The sequence below is a fragment of the Pinus tabuliformis genome, chromosome 6 (assembly GCF_031772625.1).
Source record: "Pinus tabuliformis cultivar Carrire ecotype Pingquan chromosome 6, CPIR1, whole genome shotgun sequence".
NCBI lineage: Eukaryota > Viridiplantae > Streptophyta > Pinopsida > Pinales > Pinaceae > Pinus > Pinus tabuliformis.
Window position 1 is genome coordinate 405900363 of NC_142292.1, and position 19265 is coordinate 405919627.

A 19265-nucleotide genomic window follows, 5' to 3' on the forward strand; every position below is an offset into this window, starting at 1 on the left:
TCAAAAGAAATATATGACAAACTTATAGAATTTTTCTCCGTAAGCACTGTAGGAGAAGCGATATCGTTAAGACAAGAACTCTACAAGATGAAAATATCAAAAGAAGAAGGAATAACCTCATACTTTATGAGGGTATCTAAAATAAGGGACCAACTACAAGAGTTGGGAGAGATAATGTCTAACAAGGAAATTACTACTATAGTACTCAATGCACTACCAAAGGAATGGGGTAACTTTACATCAAACATTTATGGGAAGAAGGAAGCTACTCCATTCAAAGATCTATAGTCACTACGAAAAATTTAAGAAACTAGGTTAAATGCAAAAACTGATGTAGGACCAAATGAGCAAACTCAAGCATATGTTGCCATGGTGAAGAGGAAAGGAAAGTTTGGGAAATTTGGTCCTCAGAAAAGGAAGAAGAATATGGCGAAGGTTCAATGCTATGGGTGTCAAGAATATGGGCACCACAAGAGAGATTATCCTAAGCTCAAGAAGGACAACAAAAAAAGAGGAAGGGAAGAAGCCCATATCACTGAATAAGTAGAAGAAGTTGAAAAGAAGAAATCCAAGAAGGAAGAAGTAAAAGATCTCTACTATGATTTAGATAAGTCTTCTCCACTTATTTCTTTTTAGTTCTTGTAAAATATGGCTATCATGGTAGGAATCATTAGAAGCATGATAGGATGCATCATTTTAGGAGATGGCATCATAGGAGCATACGACTGAAGCAAGAGCTCAAGACATCATCATAAGAAGCTTGAAATATAGCTGAAGTTGGATTCTATGATAGTCATCATTAGAAGAAAGTAGCTCTTGGTAACATCAATAGAATCATAAGTAACACTTATGGGTAGAAGTAAGTCATCTATTATAGAAATCATTATACATCATTGGGAAGGAGCATCTGCAAAATGAGGACGATCAGGATCCTCTGTTGGAATCTTCATTATAAGGTTCATCTCTTGAAAAAAGCTTAGCTTAGAATTCCACTTGGGATGGGATTCATTGGAAGAATGATGGTCTGATGACAAAGCAATGCAACAGGTTAAAGATGATTGAAGCACTCTCAATCAAGGATAGGAAGTTGTTGAAGGAAGTCTAAATGACCAAGGAAGAAAATATGTATGTATGCATATGATCAATAAGCCAAGTCATGTCATTATATAGTTGCAAATAGTAAAGATGCATGCTCTACCTCATGAGCATGATCGAGGGAAAATGATCTCTTTCATTAAAAGGATGCAGAAAGGCATGGGTCACATATTAACTATAAGAAATCAACATAATATGTCCTCATATGGAATATGAGGTGGTTGACAAAATGAATGGACCTATGATTGGGAGTTGTTGGGAAGTAATATGTGAATAAAGAGAAATGAAGAGATCATGAAATAATGTAATTATGGAGAAGGCAATCAACATCCTATGATTAGAAGAATTGACTATGATATCTCCATGAGAAAGATATGAAGACCCTAGAAAATTATGAAAAGAGAGAAGACCCTTAACAAAGGAATATCTTGGAGATGTGTCAATATGAATGCAGGATGTCAATGTTGCAGCAAGTAGATGTCGTGTTGAAGGGCCATCACAAAAGGCAATTTTTTATTTGATGTTCATTTCTGATTTTTGAACAATATCTAGATGGGCTAATACAGGGCTACCGAAAGAAAGGTGTGGATGTCATCTACAACTGGTACTCATGTGATGGGATGGAAGATCCTGAAGGATACATGATGTATAGAAGGTATCTATATGAGGAAAATCCAGATATGGTCTAATGGATCACTCTCCAATAAAAGGAAGAAAGACATGACTACCCTGAATTGAGAAGGAAAGTGATGAATGGTTGATGCCCTACGAAGAAGTCCCAAAGATGAAGACTCCATAATGTTAAAAATAAATTTCATGACATTGAATGGAGGAGAAATACAAGCAGTTGAAGGTCCCATGATCTTCAACAATGAAGAAAGAGTTGCTACTAGAAATAAGTCCCTAATTAAGAGGGAGCCTGGAAGCAAGTTTCTAATTAAGAAGAAACTTGGAGACAAGTCCCTAAATAAGAGGGAGCTTGGGTACATTCCTTCATTGGATTGGATAAATCCTTCCTAGTTGAGAGGGAGAGATAGACACGTCATTCTTGTCTTCACTTGGGAAGAAAGAATGGAGGATTGGGTAAGCATCTAGAATCCAATACTCTTTGATGATGTGGTAGGACATCCAAGATAAGAGTAGTCATAGAGGACCGATATTCTTTGAAGACTGGGAATCCAAGATAAGAATAATCCTGGAAGGACATACCCTGTGAACACCCAGGTGGGGTATGCTCCTCGAGAGACAATGATGAAGGTGTCTATAAGTCATTGGTCTTGCCAGCATTGTGCTCTAATCTTGTAGAGAGAGAGTTATTAGTCAAGGTCGCGCTATGTGACAATGTTGGATGATATGATGTTATATAGATGGGTTACTAATCTGACTCTTCTTATGAAAATTCTTCAGATTGAGAATGTCCAAGTACCTTGTATGGATTATGAATACCTCCCTAATTAGGAGGGAGTGTTGAAATATGTAACTAGGTTTGGTGAGTCGCTTCACTGTGATATATGAACATGTCATCAAAACCGCGAGGGTTTCGGTTAGGGCTGATCGAAACCCTATTCCGTCGTTTTCCTGCAGACACCTACGATTATTCCAGATCCGGGCCCGACTTTTCAGGGCCATCTGTCGCGGTCACTGTCAGCTATGGAGGCCGTTAATGAAGTCATGGATACAGAGGAGGCTCTCGACTACTCTGAGGACCCTCAACCGTCACAGATTTTCCCTGAACACCCCGTTTTCGCTCCGCGGTCTGAGGCTCCGGTTACCTCCTTCTCTGGGTCGCTTTCCTTCCCTTCGGTTTCCATCCCGGTTCCACCCCCTGTTGGTACCCCCGAAGGCACCGTCAACACTGCCTCATCAGATCTCGACCTCCCCCCACTATCGCCAGGTACTCTCCGTTTTTTATCTTCCGTGATTCCCCCATCACCGCCTTTCGATTCGCGCCCTCCCTCCACTTCGATCCCGGTACCGCCCCCCTCTTCTCAGGCTCAGCCATCCGCTGCGGGTATATCTGCCCTCCTGAGCTCTCCATCTGGGTGCTTTGAAACCCCAGCGGTGAAAGTCGGCGCCTCTAGGGATCCGCCGGATAGCCTCCCGGATCCTTTGCTTAATCACCCTTCTGCGCCTAGATCGGGGAAAAAGAGAACCAAATGTGTTAAATCTACATCGAAGGACATTGCTATTTGGTTTAGTGAAGCTACTACTATCTCGGAGACCGCAGCCATGGCAAATACTATTTTGGTGGGACATGTTCGGGGCCGTGCCTACTCTGCTACTAGGTTAACCCAATGGGTCAAAGAAATTTGGGGTGGGATCTTAATGGAACTCCCGGAAGTTCAGGTGCTCTCTCGTGGCTGGTTCTCGCTACATTTTGCAAAGGAAAATTACACGGACCTGGTTCTTGCAAAGTTTTGGCATATTGAGATGGCGCCTGTATTGCTAAAGCGCTGGAGCCCTCTGTTTGACCCAGAGAGAGAACAATTGGGTGCGGGTCCTCTTTGGGTTCGGCTGCCAGGCTTGCCCCTGCAGTACTGGAATGAAGAGACCTTTATCCGCATAGGCAACGCTCTGGGAACCTATCTCGATCACGACCGCACATTCGTGGAATCCAGGAACCGAGCCCTAGCTCGGATCCTTGTACATTTGGACACCAGGGATGGCCTGGAAGAAAAGATCACTCTACATTGGGGGAGATATACTCGCATCCAGATCCTTGATTATGAAGGTGTGCCCTTCAGATGCCGCCGTTGTCACAGGGTTGGGCACGTATTCAAGGACTGCCCGCTAAATCAGAGATGTGCTGGTACAGCTGAGGCCAACATTCCCACTCCGAGGACTGCTTCACCGGCTGCTCAACCATTTCCTCCGGCGAACACCACTAGTGTATCTGCTGCACCGACTCAGGGTATCTCATCTGGGCGTCCTTCTGCTCCTGTCACCAGATCAAAGTCGGCAATTTCCACCGCTCCAGAGGGACTCCCGGGTAACTCTCTATCTCCTCCATTGTCTTTATTCTCATCATCGACATTATCTGCACCATCTTTATCTGCTGTTGTTTGTTCGATGCCACAATCCTCTGCTGTTGCCCCTGTCATCACTTCCACGCTCCCCCCCTCATCTCCTTCATCATCCCTCTCATCGCCCAGGGGCGCAAACCACCCTTACTTCCTGCGGTCTCGACAACATTCTCAGGGTACACACACCTCACATACGGGTTTGGGGATTATCACTCCCGGGTCATCCTCTCTACCCACCCGAGGGAGAAAATCTGATCTTACCAAGGCTATTCGGAGAGCTGGGGCAGAGGTTGCCACTGGAAGGCAATCCACCATTGATGGGGTACTTAGAGCGAAGAACACCCCGGGGATTTTTCCCCCATGAAGTGTCTTTCTTTTAACTGTCGAGGCTTGGCTAGTGCCTCTAAGAAACTAGCCCTCAAGAGGATGGTTGAGTCCTCTCCTGTAGACATCATGCTGCTTCAAGAAACCCTCGGGCCTGCAGATTCCATCACAGCAGCACTATCTTCTATCCTTCCTGGTTGGCAGTTTACTGCTCTGGACGCCTCTGGTAGATCTGGTGGTTTAGCCATTGGCTTCAATCCGGCCACCATCAAAGCACAAGGTACCTGGGGTGGACCTGGTTTTTTGGGGGTTGATCTTTTCTCAGCAGATTTGGGGATCCCCCTTAGGATCATCAATATATATGGGCCTTGCCAGCAGCGTGAATCTTTCTGGAATAACCTCATGAGGTTATCTATCCTCTCTGTTGACCATCTGATTATTGGGGGGGATCTAAATTTCTCCCTGGGATATGGGGAATCTTGGGGAGCCTCGGCTCAAATTGATCCCATAACTGCATTCATGACAGACCTATTGGACAGGCATGATCTAAGTGATGTGTCCATGATCAAGCCTCTGCCCACCTGGAGGAACAGAAGGATTGGAGATGCTGCCCTAGCTCGCAGACTTGATCGCTTCCTGATGAAGGGGCCATTACTTCAAAGACTACACCACTTCAGGCAATGGGTTGGGCATGGGGGTATATCTGATCACCTACCCATCTATTTAGAAATAAATGGTCCAAATCAAAAGCCAAAGGCACCTTTTAAATTCAATCATGGGTGGCTACAGGACCCTGCGTATATCAAACTTGTATCAGATTTCTGGCCCTCACATCCGATAGATCGAGCTGACTCTCTGGCTAGGGGATTTTGTGCGAACCTTTTACAGCTCAAGGAGCTGTCTATCGAATGGGCTAGGAACAAACACAAGCAGGAGACCTCGGATCTTATCCGTATAGAAGAGGAACTCTCCACTCTCACTGATGAAAGAGGGCTTGGATTTATATCGGCGACTGACAAGGCACATTTGGTGGAGCTTGAAAACCAGAAACAAAAAATCCTTAAGGAGAGGGAAGAATCTATTCGTCTTCGCAGTAGAGCCATATGGCTTAAGGCTGGGGATGACAATTCTCGCTTCTTTCATAATTATGCAAAAGGCAGGAGAGTCAGTAACACCATATGGAATCTACCTATGCCAGAGGGAGGTGTAGCAGACACATTCAATAAACTATCACAGTTGGGTACTGCTCATTTCAGGAATCTCTACAAACAGCCACCGGGCTCCAACCTTGCAGATATCATAAACATTGCTGGACATTTTCCCCGGTTTGTCAATGCTGAGGAAGCTGAAAGTCTTTTTGATCCTGTATCCCCGGAGGAGCTCGAAGCCACCATCAAGTGGTTCAAAAAGGAGCGCAGTCCTGGTCCGGATGGATGGACCATTGAGTTCTACATAGCTTTCTATGAGATGATCAAGATGGATCTCCTTCGGGTGGTAGAGGAGTGCAGAGTGACGGGCTCTATGTATAATGCCATCAACTCCACCTTCATAGCCCTGATTCCTAAAACAGACACTCCCTCCTCATTTGATGAGTACCGCCCCATCTCCCTCTGCAATGTCCTATATAAGATCATATCTAAGATCATTGCAAACCGCATGCGCCCCATCCTTTCCCGGCACATTGCCCCCCAACAATTTGCCTTCTTGGAGAATCGCCAGATTCATGAAGCCATTGGGGTAGCACAGGAAGCTTTCCATTCCATCTGGACAAAACAGCAAAAAGCTATCATCCTAAAAATTGATCTGGCAAAAGCTTTCGATAGGGTCAGCTGGTTATACATCAAAATGCTCCTCATTCACTTGGGTTTTCCTCATCCGTTCATTACTTGGATTATGGCTTGTATCTCCACCCCATCCTTCAGTGTGCTGATTAATGGGTCGGCTACTCCCTTCTTCCACTCTGAACGAGGCCTTCGGCAGGGATGTCCCCTATCTCCTCTCCTTTTCCTTATTGTCATGGACAGTCTCAGCCGCCTCATAGCATCAGCCAAGCGGAATGGAGACTTCGGTGGCCTCAAAGTATCCGATGATTGGTTCCTCACACATTTACTTTTCGTGGATGATGTCATGATCTTTTTAAATGGTAGTATCCGGGACTCGCATACATTCTCAAAGATCATCACACTCTTTTCCTCTGCCACTGGGATGCTGGCAAACCACTCAAAATCATCTATCATCCTTGCCAGAACTTCTGTAAATGAATCTCATCTGGCTCGTCAGCTTTTTCCATATGGCATTCATCCCCTTGATCAGGGTCTAAAGTATCTGGGTTTTTGGATCAAACCTATCAGTCCCAAAATAGCGGATTGGATTTGGCTGGTTGCAAAGCTGGAAAAGAGGCTTAGCATTTGGAGTCACCGCTATCTCTCCCGAGCAGGAAGGCTGGTCCTTATAAAGGCAGTTTTAGAAGCTACTCCGGTCTTCTGGATGGCCTTGGCATGGATCCCTCGCAGCATTCTATCCAGATTACAGCAAACATGCAATAGATATCTATGGAATGGGGCAACTGAGAAGCGCATATTTGCATGGATCGGATGGAAAAGGATTGCCATTCCCAAGAAATGGGGAGGATGGGGACTCAAGGATCTCCCATCATTTGCTCTGGCATTGGCTGCTAAGATGGGATGGACTCTTATCACAGGAGAAAATCTGTGGACCCACATGGTTTACCATAAATACATATGGCCACTTCAGATTATGGATTGGATTCGACTCCCCTCCTGGCCTAAATCAGGGATCTCCTCTGTCTGGAAAGCACTTTTACATGCTATTCCTCTTATCCGGGATAATTTGACTTGGAGGATCAATGATGGCACACAGGTCAGGGTTGGGCGGGATCCCTGGAGTGATAGTGGGGGAAGACACATACTCCCGGAAGCGCTCATACAACACCTACACTCTCAAGGGATCTCCTACATTGCTGACATTGCAGACATGCAAAATTCTACTATTTTTGAACAGTGTTGGAAATCTGCGGATCAAATAAACATTCCACCACAGTGGCACCAAAATTGGAGAACATACACCACTGCTCTTTCAGAAGCTCACATCAGAATCAAACAGGGTCCGGACGAGCTCATTTGGTTCCCATCCAAGCATGGTTCCTATACTCCAAAAGATGGATACCTCTCTCTTATCTCTCACAAGATTCCGGATCACATCTCCTTTTGGTGGAATTCCATCTGGAAGCTCACGGCCCCTCCTAGACAAAAGTTATTCTTCTGGTGCATCCTGAAAGGTATTGTACCCACGGGTGAATATCTCATGCGACGTGCTGTACATGGGCCTTCCTGGTGCATCATTTGCAAACAGGCAGCTGAAACCAGCGTACATCTCTTCCTAAACTGCCCGATCCTGATGCACATTTGGCAATCCATATCCACGAACATACAATTCACGGGAAGATGGGAGGGTGCGGATATAAACCTCGTATGGGAACTCTGGTACAACCAGCACCGCAATTCAAAACTTCAGAGCCTGCCAATCATCATCTGCTGGTATTACTGGCTTGCCCGAAATCGCCTGACGTTTGATGACAAAGTAATAATCTGGCCTCAGCTCACTGCTAAGATTATTGCTGCTTATAACGAAACACCCGAACCTGTGCAGCCTAAGACCCGTCGTCCGCACGATCCGCCCCATATTGATCAAAGCCAGCCATGGGCTTTTTTCGATGGAGCCGCACAGCAACAAGGCTGTGGGGGTGGTTTTCTCCTCTTTAAAAATACACAGCACATTTACAAAGCTAAGCTTGGTCTCGGGGCTGGTTCAAATAATTATGCAGAGCTTATCACATTACGCCACCTTCTACATTTTGCATTGAATCATGACTGCTTGCATCTGAATGTATATGGAGACTCAAAGATAATCATCGATTGGTTCAACAATATCACCACATGTCATACACATTCACTCAGCAGTATTTTGGATGAAATTAATATTTTGAAGGCTCAATTCACTGACATATCGTGCCATCACATTTACAGGGAACATAACAACTGTGCCGACCAACTTTCCAAGGAGGCCACGACACTTCCCAGAGGTGAGTGGATGATACAAGAACAGCGGGGCGAAAATGCATATCAGTACTACCACCGCCCATATATAGACGCACAGTATCATAGGGCAGAAAGCCCATGAATCACATGGTTATTTTTTATCAATATATTTTTGAACTGATTGTATATAGCTGATAAGGAACTCTACTGATAGCCCTGTGTGGCAAGATATATATGACTACACAGAACATCCTAGAGATGTAATTTTTTGCTCTTTTTGAATATGTACAGCAAACTACTGATACTGCTATTGAAAAATATGCAGCATATGCTAACCGCATCTACAACATGTAATTTTTTCCAACTAATGAAAAGATTACGATTTTTCCAGGGGAAAAAAAATGTAACTAGGTTTGGTCTTCATAATGACACATGTAATCATGATTTGATGTATTTGATATAATAAGAAAAATAAATTTATTATTGTTGATCTTGAGGCATGGTTTTCATGCTCAATATAATTTATTTTTTAGGTTAAGCTCCCATTGAGAGTTTCTAGGGCTTGTCACTGAGTCTACAAGTCTAGGAAGTCATTATCATGTATGAAGGACCCTTCTTGGGCATGTTACATACTGTAAGAAAAATTATTTAAGTCATTGTAAGAGTCAAAAAGACCCTCCAAAGACCTTGTCACAGGTGCACATCAAGTCGGCCTTCAAAAGGAGCTATAGACCTATATAGAATGAGATGTTGGTCTAAACATGATGACAAGTCATCTCAAATGGATGGAAAAGAAGACAATATAAAGGAGGACTCAGCCTCACTTGAAAAGGAATCATTCCAACATCCAAAAGGAAGAAAGAAGTGTGAATAAAGGAAGGAAGGAAGCCTCTCATCCAACGAAGAGAAGGAGAAGAAGGTCAAAGGGTTTTAGCATTGCTTTAGGGTCACTCTACTCGCACGTGTGACTGCAGCTAGGATTTCTGCAGTAGGGTTACATCAGACTTCTAAGGAGTCGAGATAAAGGTTAAGAAAATGATATCATCACTAGCCGAAATCACAAAGAAAAGTGTGCAAGCATAGTGAAGCAGAAAAGCCACACAAATCTGCCCAATTAAGCTCACACGTGTGACATATTAACAGTGGTAGGTGGGTTGAAAATTTCACGTTTGAAAAAAGAGGCTAAAGTTCTAGAGAAGTCAAGAACAGAAGTGCAGAAGTCAATTTGGTTAGTGTTGACTAGTAGAGGAAAAGGAGTTGTTCAAGGAAGCCTTGCGACTCGGTCTTGGAGAGGTTCTTAGGTCAAGGGTGTTGGCCTTGGAATTCATCAATGGAAGATTCTATAAGAAGAAGAATTCGATGGGATTTCCTCTCAAGCTTGGAGAGGTTTTCGCCCTTGCTTGTAGCCTATAGCTTGTGTCTTTTGTCTCATTGTTCATTATGTTTTGATAATTGTTCGATGAAAAGAACTCAATAATAATCAAACAAAGGAACTATATAACCAAGAAAAGTAAGAAAAGTTTTTACAAGCAGTTATCATTGAACGAGAAATCACTTACACTTGTTGCCCCCTAGATTTCTCAACAGGTTCAGAGTTAGCTTACGAAGTTACTTACGAGCATCTTCGGGAACTTCGCCCTATTACCAGTCAGTTTGCAAAATCTATTGGCCTACTTCCCATCACTCGTAGTCTTCCTCATCACACTAGAAAGAAATAAACGACTCATATGAGTGTATTGGTTACGACAATGGAAGATTTGGTTTTTTCCTTGAGGAATTAACAAAGTCTTCAGAAGAAAAAATTCAACAAAAGCACCTTCCACCTATTGACAAAGAACACGAGCAAGATTTTATTTTTTCCGACGAAGAATAACCGAGAGTTTATTTTGAATATAATGAAGACTTAAACGGTGAAGGATAAGGCTCATCAGATTCAGAAAAGGAGGAAGGCAAGGAAGACGAAGACATGGTTGATCAAGACTTGGATTGGATGGCCCAAGGGCCACTTACTCTTCTGGATAATCTTCATAAAATGCCCAGACATCTGGAGAAGTTGTTATCAAAGTTTGATCCTGACAATAAGGCTAAGGCAGAGGACCATATTGATGATTTCTTCATGCATCTATGAATGCTAGAGGTACGATATGATAATGTTTCTTGTAGACTCTTTCCTTTCACTTTAGAAGGTAGAGCAACAATATAGTATCATAGTTCGCCTATTAGTTCAATCCATGGTTGGTGGGAGTTTAAAAATTTGTTTTTGGAAAAGTTTGTTGTTGATAAAACCCCTGCCATGTTGTTGAAAGAGATTGGTAATAAGATGGGGGGAAAGAGAATGTGAAAGATTCTAGTCAAATATTTAACCATATATTGAATAAGTTCCCATGAACACGCAACCCCATGATTCTATCACTATAGATTATTACAAAACTTGTTGATTTTTGTAGCATTGGTTGTGTTCTAGCCACGAAATTTGGTGGAGAGGCTAGAATACATGTATTCTCCAAAACCCATAAATCATTTATGGGAATTCCACCTAGAGATGACTTAATTAAAATAATTAATCTTTTTTTTACTGGTGCCTAAGCCCAAACTTAGGAAAATTGATTAATTAAAGGGTATTAATTAAGTCATGGTGAGAATCTTTAAAAGAAGACATGGATCAAGTTCTGGTTAATCTTAGCCATTGATTATGTTTTAATCTTGGTTGTTGATGTCTCAATGAGAGATTATAAGAAAAAAATCGACGGGGGTTGGAGAACACACTTGGAGCCACCAGGAATTCGATATTGCTGGGAAATCGAACTCCAGAGTAGTAGTTGTGTGTTGCTAGAGGTGATTCAGTAGTTTCGAAGCAGTGAGAGAGGGGCAGGGATAGTAAGGCCAAAAGGATTTTTTTCCAGTCCGGTGAGTGCATAGCATAGAGACAAAGCTTCAAAGGGAGATCCATATTTTGTTGAGGAGAAGTCAAGATTCAGTGGGAGGAGCCGGAGTGGGAGCTCAGAGGCCAGTTAGATTGAGTTTCCAGAGCAGCAATTGATCAACAAAGTGAGAGAGACGCTTGTCCAAGTTGGGTGACGCACAAGTAACGTAGAGGCAACAAGGAGTAGCTCATCTTGAGCTAAGGTCATTGTTGAATCACCAATGGAAGTGAGATTTTTCTCACTAGAATTCTATTAGTCATTTTCTCTGTATGGAAAGCTAGATTTGAGCTTCCGTAGATTTGTACTCAGATTTACTACTACATTATAATAAAACCCTCAATTGTTGCACCGATTTTACCAAGTTGGGTTTTCCTAGGGACATTGGTCAAAAAATAACGGCGTTTTATTGTGTGTGTGCATCTATTCTTCCAGTGTTTTTATTTCTTCCGCAATATTTATTTTGTGAAGGTTGTAGTGTATATGTTTCGGTATTTGTGTTATACAATATTTTGTCACACTCCCTCTCTCGTATCCTGGAGTGTTGAACTTTGTGTCTTTAATGCCACAAATGTCACAAAATGAGGAAAGTTATCCGTGTATTCACCGTAAAACATGCTCAGAAGAATCCCTGAAAAAAATAAGAAAACTTGCCTTGAAAGCATTCTGAAGAGCTTGTCAAAAACCTTGTTTTGCAAGACCAACACTACTTTTATAAGGAAAATAGTGTTGGTAACCTTTTTCATAACTAGTGACTAGTGTTGTCAGCACTACTTTTACCAAGAAAATCCGCGCTGGTCCTTTTTAGGCAATTTTTCCCAAAATGGAGGAGAAGCTTCCCTTACTAGAAAGCTTGAGAACGACAATGTGGTTTCAGGTAGATGAGGATTGGAACAATACCTCCCATTCTTGGCCCTAGATCCTACTCCCATGGATCTCTCCCTTGAGATGTGGAACTCCTCCCTCTTTTCATGGATCCTCAACTCCCTCTCCTTCCCTATAAATGAGATCCCTACTATCCACTAATGGTTGGCTAATGATTGGTTGCCTTCCTAGTGCTGAACTATGCCCAATTGCTGCCCATTTTGCTAAGGAGAAAGGAGTGCTTGAAGGTTAAGGCTAGGACTTGGAAACTCACCTAAAGGAGGCTTCCAACATCAAGGCTTAAGTGGTTGTAATGCTCCCTTTACCATCTATTAATAATACATTATGTGTTTGCTTTCCATAAATGTGTCAATTATTTCTCATTTAGTGTAATACTCCTTGATCTGTTACATGGTTTATATTGGAATGAATTTTTCTATGTATGCATTTGTTGTCTCCACGTGATCTTCCTTGTAGGTATTCATCCATAATGATGAAGAGGAGATTGAGCTTGGAAACGAAAGAATCAAGGACGACACCAATGGATGTTAGCATTAGAGTGAGGTAGGTCATCTATCCTCCTTTGTGTTTTCTAGTATAAACTAGGAAATTTTACATATATTTGTCTTCGTTTGTTGCTAGATCCTCCCATAGGACTAGAGGGATCGTTTCTGTCCGCATAAAGGATTTCCTGCACCACAATTTTTCGTAGGAAACAACAAATAATTTGGTTGATTAACTTAGCAAACATAAGATACATTATTAGTTGTTGCAGTAGGATTTAGGGTCACCAAATTTTCACACAGCTACCTTGCCAACTAACATTTTTGTTTTCATGAAAATAGTCGCAAAGGAAACATTGGCTTTAAATTTTGTATAACCAATTGTTGTAAAGAAATAATTGCTTGGTATTGGAGCCATCAATGATGATGAAGATTCTAAGGACTCAAAGGAAGTTGGTAGGAAGACTCAAGCCTCTTCCAAGGCTAAAAAGAAAGATTCATTTGACATGGAAAGCTTGACCAAGTCTTTGGAGACACCCACCATTGAAGTATCAGAACTCAAGAGGAGGTCAAGTGAGGCATCAACCAACAACAAGCCTTTCAAGTTGTTTCTTTTGGAAAAGAATAATAATTCTCAACTGGCTAAATCTGCTTAGAGTTATAATGAGGTATTCGACATCGAAAGTTTGGGTATGGACAATTTATGTACTTTCCATCAAGAAAAACATACAGAGAAAGCATGCCCATAGTGGAACCATAATATGAACACCATAATGACCAATATTGTAGACACCTTATTAGTGGAAGAACAATATGAGCAAAATGAGGAAGCAAATGAACCAACCATGGTCAATGAAAATTTCAGTGTTGGGCACTCAATAAACATGCTTGGTGTTACATACAATGTTGATAAGCAGAGTGCTGATAAATCATCAATGAGTGAAGCCCCTTCTCAATAGTCAACTGGGCATTATAATTTGAGTAGCAAGGGACCTATATCTGAGCAAGAACTAAAGAAGCAGTTGTTACGAAGAATTCTTCAACGTTCTAATCTAGCTCAAAATTTGCAAAGCAAGTTGGGAAGCACTCCATCTTCTAAGAGAAATTCCACCAACAATAAAAGCAAGTCCACATGTTATGAAACCAGCTCACAAAAAGATAGAAAAGAGAGATCAACACCTTAGAATTCAGCCTCTTCGAGGGGGAAACCTCCTTTAGCTTACACAAATGAACAATTCTTGGATGATTCAAATGAAAAAACCTCCTTTCTATAAATAGGAGTCTAAGGAGTCACAATATAACCCAGCCGACCTAACAATACTAATATAAAGCCACAAAAATAACAATAGAGGGATTTTATGGGGCACAGTAACAACAATATGGGGACAATAAGGGCACAACAATATTAATAAGGGATACAACTACAATAGTAATGGGGTAATCACTAGTATTCTAGGGACCCAACATGCCCCTCTCCTTCAAAAAAGTGTTGTCCTCAATGCCTGAGTAGTTCTGGATGCTTCTGTATAAAATTCTCATCCTCCCATGTGGAATCTTCAGCGGATAAGTTCTTCCACTTGACAAGATACTCTGAAATTGATTGATTTCGTAACTGTCGAGTTCTTGTTTCTGTGACTGCTTCTGGTTCCAACATAATTTTTCCTTCCTTGTCAAGTTCTGGCAATATTGTTTGAACTGGGAGCTTGTCGCCTATAACCTTCTTTAAACATGAAACATGGAAAACTGGGTGCAATCGAGAAGCTGCAGGAAGCTCCAATTTGTATGCCATAGTACCAATCTTTTGCAACACCTTGTACGGACCATAATACTTTGGTGATAATTTATTATCCTTCTTAGCTTGCTTTAGGGACATTTGCTTATATGGTTGTAGCCATAGGAATACCCAATCACCTACATCAAAACTTCTTTCGCTGCGATGTGATCTGCTTCTTGTTTCATTCTATTATGTGCCAACACGAGGTTATCCTTTAAGAGTTGGAGGACTTGTTGTTGATGTTCGATGTGATGTTCCACTGCTTGAACCTTAGAATTTTCTCTTAAATATGATGTGACGGATGGTGGCTGATATCCATAAAGTGCCATAAATGGGGTCATTTTTGTTGCTGTATGGAAGGAAGTGTTATACCACCATTCAGCCAGAGGCAACCATTTGACCCATTGTGTTTGTTTATCAGATACAAAGCAACGAAGATATCCTTCCAAACATTTGTTTACTATCTCAGTTTTCCCATCAGATTGAGGATGATAAGATGAGCTATGAGCTAACTGAGTACCAAGACAAGAAAATAATTCTGTCCAAAAGTTTCCAGTGAAAATGGGATCTCTGTCACTTACAAAAATATTTGGCTTTCCATGTAGCTTTTGAATTGGTTCCATAAATGCAGTAGAAACTGTACTGGCTTTAAATGGATGTGATAATGCAAAAAGGTGTGCATACTTGGTAAGTCTGTCAATTACCACCATGATGACACTCTTTCCCTCAGACTTGGGTAAACCTGTGATAAAATCCATTGAAACCTCCTCCCAATGTTGGCTTGGAATGGATAAAGGTTGTAATAGACCCGGTGTCTTAATTGTTTCAACTTTATTTTGTTGGTAAACCAAACATTCCGCCACAAACTTTTGAATATCTGATTTAAGGCCCTCCCAAAAAAATTCCTTCTTAACCCTGTGGTAAGTTTTTAAAAATCCTAAGTGCCCTCCTAAGGGAGAAGTGTGCAATTCCATAAGAATCTTTTGTTTTAGCTGGGAATTCTTACAGAGGTATAAGCGATCTTTGTACCATAATGAATCATTTTGCCAACTAAATGTATCAGACGTACTGGAGTCTTGTTGTAACTTTCGAATAAGTGCCCACATTTCTTCGTCATTCTTCCATTCCTCCCTTGCTTTGTTTATCCAATCTGGTTGGATAATAGAAATGGCGCACAACAATGCTTCCACATCCTCATCCTTTCTTGAGAGTGCATCTGCCACCACATTTTGCTTCCATTTTTTGTAGATGATTTCAAAGTCATAACCCAACATCTTTGTGACCCACTTTTGTTGCTCTTCAGAGGATAATCTTTGTTCTAAAAAGTATTTAAGGCTATCATGATCCGTTTTTACCTTGAAGTGTCTTCCCATTAGGTAGGGTCGTCATTTCTTAAGTGCATGGAGTATTGCCAACATTTCTTTCTCATAAATAGCTTTGTGTAAAAACTTTCCCTTGATTGGACGACTTTCAAAAGCAATGGGTCTTTCATCTTGCATTAAAACAACACCAATTCCATTTCTTGAAGCATCACATTCCACAATAAAGGTTTTTGTGAAGTTTGGTGTAGCTAAGACCAGTGCTTGGCACATTGCCTCTTTAAGATGCTCGAAGGCCTTTTTTGCTTCTCGAGTCCATGAAAATGCATCTTTCTTCAATATTGTTGTTAGAGGTGCTACTATTCTCCCATAATTCTTAACAAACTTGCGATAATACCCTGTCAACCCGAGAAATCCTTGCAGATGCTTTATGGATGTGGGGATTTTCCATTCCTTAATGGCTTTAATTTTGCTAGGGTCTACCTTAACTCCTTCATGAGATACAATATGACCCAGATATTCCACCTTTTGTACTCCAAAGAAACATTTGGATCTTTTTGCATATAATTGTTTTTCCTCCAATAGTTGTAGCACCCTGTCAACATGTTCAACATGATCCTTCCAAGACTTGCTGTAGATTAGTATATCATCAAAAAATACTAACACAAATTTTCTAAGGAATGGTTTTAAAATGGAATTCATCAAACCTTGAAATTTTGAAGGTGCATTGGTAAGGCCAAAAGGCATGACCAAAAATTAATAATGACCCTCATGAGTTCTAAATGTTCTTTATGGAATGTATTCAATCTTCATTCTGATTTGATGATATCTTGAACGAAGATCCAACTTGGTGAAGTAAATTGATCCATGCAATTCATCCAGTAATTCATCAATGACAGGAATGGGAAACTTATCTTTAATAGTGAGCTTGTTGAGATCCCTATAATCCGGACACATGCGCCATGATCCATCCTTCTTGTGCACCAATACTACTGGAGCAGAGAAAGAACTTTGACTCGGTTGAATTATACCAGCCTCTAGAATTTCTGCAACCATACGTTCAATTTCACTCTTTTGGGCATAGGGATATCTGTACGGCCTGATGTTTGGAGGAACACTTCCTGGAATCAGATGAATAGCATGATCATGATCACGAATAGGTGGGAGACCTTTGGGAGTCTCAAATACCTTGGAATGATTGTCCAAGACTTTTTGGAGATCTGAAGAAATAGATGATTCCAATGTGGAAACATCTAGCAAACATAATTGTGCAATTACACCTCTTTGTTGCTTTTTTAGAAGCTTTGTCATACCGTTAGAGCTTATTATATCTCTTGGTTTTCCTGCAATACCCATTAGTTCAACTTCCTTTCCTTCCACAAAAAATTTCATGAAAAGTTCTTGAAAATTAAAAGCTATTTGTACCCAAGGATTGTAGCCATTGGACTCCTAGTACAACATCAGCACCTCCCATTGGAATGGAAAGCATTGGGCTAGTCAATACATATTCTCCCATGGATAGCTTGATATTATGGCACATTCTAGAGCAATTTATTGTTCCTCCATTTGCAACCATCACTTGACACTCTGGTGCTGGATATAAGAAGAAATTCAATTCTTTTGCTACCTTACAATGAATAAAATTGTGGGTACTTCCTGAATCAATCAACACTATTACCTTTTTCTTCTTGATTTGTCCTTCTATCTTGACGGTTTGAGGAGTGGTAATTCCCGCCAATGCATTACAAGATATGGTCGGATTCATTTCTTCTTTATCTAGGCTTTGTTCCTGGAGTATATCCTCTTCTTTTGACCTTTCTTGCTCCTTTACTTCTTCCTCTTCACAATCTATGTAGAATAATTTCTTCTCAGCACACTTATGACCTTTAGTGTATTTGCTATCACAACTGTAACAAAGCCCTTTTGCTCTTTTTTCTTCCAATTGTTGTGGTGTCAACCTTATAGGTTGTGGAAGACTAGGGGCAACAACACTTCCATCTTTATAGTTGTGAGTGGTATGCTTCCTGGTTGCCATAATTTTGCTTTCCATTTTTCTTGCTAACTTGAATGCCTTCTCTAATGAATCAGGTTTCCAAAGGCGAACAACATGTTGGATAATCTCCTTTAAAGTCCCTATGAACACATCAATCCTATGCTCCTCTGGAATATTTTTTACCATGTTCAATTTTTGGAACTCCTCAATGTGCTCCATTATTGAACCCTTTTGTTTGAGACTTATCAATTGGCTAAAAAAAGTGTTGCTTTTTGTATCCTCATAATGTGCTGTCAATTCTTCCGTAAAAATTGCCCAAGTGATAATTTGTTTACGAGAGCAAAGCCATTGATACCATACAAACTGATTTGGTTCCAAATATAAAGTCGCAATACGTACCTTTTGTGTGTTTTTCACATTATTGAGATCGAAAAATTGCTCCATCTGTAATATCCATGTTGCGGAATCCTTGCCATCAAACTTCCTCATATCGATTTTTGGAATATGGTTGGTCTTCGATCCAACATTAGAGTCTATGGAATCATGATTAACATTTCTTTTTTTGTCATCATGAGTTTCCTTTACTACCCTTTCACCATTAGTGACCATTTCTTGTAGCAACTTATTCATATTTATCTTCAATTCTTCCATCTTATCATCCATGCCATCAATTTTAGCGTCCATGCCATTCATCTTAGCTTCCATGCCATCCATCTTAGCTTCTACACCTTTCTTTAAACAATCCATCTAGCTTCTACACCTTTCTTTAAACCATCCATCTTAGCTTCTTCATCTTTCCTTAAACCATCCATCTTAGATTATGTTGTTTTTTGTGCAAGTGACACTTGTTGCACTTGGTCTCGTAATTTTGATATATCATGTTGCATTTCTTCCTCTTATTCATGAGTCATGCTAGAGCTTTCAGTTTGCTTACTAGGTGTTTGCATTTTCAGTTTGCTTACACACCTCTTTTCACTTTGTAGAAGCTTGATATTGAATCTGATGTATCTCTGCAATTTCAGATCGTCCAGTTCTGAAATTGCAATCTGTAGTAGCCCTCTATGTCCTCTTTCCAATGCCACCAGTCTGATCCAAATTGGATTCTCCAAGGAAGAGTTATGCACAATCTCCCAAGATGACCTAATTATAGACTAGTTCAGTAGAGCGAACTTGTACGACATGCCACGAGTCACTATTTCAACCTTTGGCTCTGAAAAATATATACAAGAAACTACAGTCCGTCCTCTTTCTGTACCTTCTTACTAAATTTCAATCCGATTCTCAGAGAGAAAGTTATGACGATTTTCCCCAGGTCCCCTGTTTGGAATGTAATTCAGGAGTCTGCAAAAAGACTGACTTCCTCATATCATATCTCCGCAAATATAGCGCAA